Genomic DNA, 1,739 nt, shown 5'->3' on the forward strand with positions numbered 1-1,739 from the left:
CCCGCTCTCACAGAAGCGTAAGATATGGATCCCGAACAGCATGTACCGTCCAAATGCACCTGCCCCAAGGCAGACCTATGTTGCACCTCGTCTGCCTCCTCCACCATCTAGGCAGCCAAGACTTCCAGATCCACCACCCCAAGCTCCTGTTCCCACTCCCAATAATGGTTTGTGCTACAAGTGTGGTCAACCAAGTCATCGTGCCAGGGACTCCAATCAGAACCAGAATCAACTGGCCCTTCCCGCAGCTGGCCGTGGAAGCAACCAGCCCCGCAACAACAATGCCAAGTCTTATGGTCGTGTTCATGCCAACCACGTTGATCTGAACGAAGCTCAAGACCAGCCTGCTACTGTGATGGGTACACTCCTCGTAAATTTAGTACCATCATCTGTTTTATTTGATACAGGTGCATCGCATTCATTCATGTCAGAAGATTTTGCATGGTTGCATGACATTAAATGTGAGGACATGAACGCTTCGCTATTACTGCACACCCCTGCGGGCCAATGTCGGACCTCCATGATTTGCAACGACGTCCCCGTTGAAATCGAAGGACTGGAATTCCTTGTCCCTCCCATCGTATTGAAGTCCTATAGCATTGATCTCATTCTGGGAATGGATTGGTTGAAAGCGCATACTGCTTCTATAGTTTGCGCCACTAAGACCGTCCATCTGCTACACCCTTCCGATGAAATAATAAGCTACAATGCTCGTCTGGTTCAGAATGCCGAGGCAAGGCTTTATGCGTTGAATGCATTGACCGCTGCACCACTCGAGGGCATCGAAAACATTCCCGTCATTCGCGAATTCCAAGACGTCTTTCCTGAAGAACTTCCAGGGATTCCCCCTGCTAGAGCTGTCAAATTCATCATCGACTTGAAACCAGGCATCACTCCTATAGCCAAACGACCCTACAAGATGCCGCCGCATGAACTCATTGAGCTTAAGGAGGAAATCGACAAATCTCTTCGCAGTGGTTTCATTCGCCCAAGTTGCTCTCCTTGGGGAGCACCTTCTCTCTTTGTCAAGAAGAAAGATGGAACAAACCGATTAGTACAAGACTACCGTCCTATAAACCAAGCTACCATTCAGAATAAATATCCTCTTCCTCGGATCAATGATCTGTATGATCAACTGGCTGGTTCATCAGTGTTCTCTAAACTTGACTTGAGGTTGGGTTACCACCAGATCCGTGTTCGTGAAGAGGATATCCCAAAGACCGCCTTCGTGACTCGATATGGTTCATACGAGTACACCGTCATGTCTTTCGGCTTAACCAATGCTCCAGCTACCTTCTCTCGTCTGATGAACTATATATTCATGGAATACCTCGACAAGTTCGTCGTGGTTTATCTGGATGATATCCTGGTATTTTGCAAGAACGAAGAAGAACATGCTGAACATCTTCGTCTTGTGCTGGAAAAGCTACGAGAGCATCAGCTATATGCCAAGTTCTCCAAATGTGAATTCTGGCTACCCGAAGTAACCTATCTTGGGCATGTCATCTCTAAGGATGGTATTGCCGTCAACCCTGAACGAGTCCAGGCTATTCTTGATTGGACTCCTCCGAAGAACGTTAAGCAAGTCAGAAGTTTCTCGGTCTCGCCAGCTATTGTTGTCGATTCATCGAGAACTTCTCCAAGATCGGCAGGCCTCTGACTAACCTGTTGCATAAGGGCGTCAAGTTCCAATGGACAGACAAATGTCAGGAAAGTTTCCAGGCACTCAAAGACAAGTT

Source organism: Aegilops tauschii, chromosome 2, assembly GCF_002575655.3.
Source record: "Aegilops tauschii subsp. strangulata cultivar AL8/78 chromosome 2, Aet v6.0, whole genome shotgun sequence".
NCBI classification, from domain to species: Eukaryota; Viridiplantae; Streptophyta; class Magnoliopsida; order Poales; family Poaceae; genus Aegilops; species Aegilops tauschii.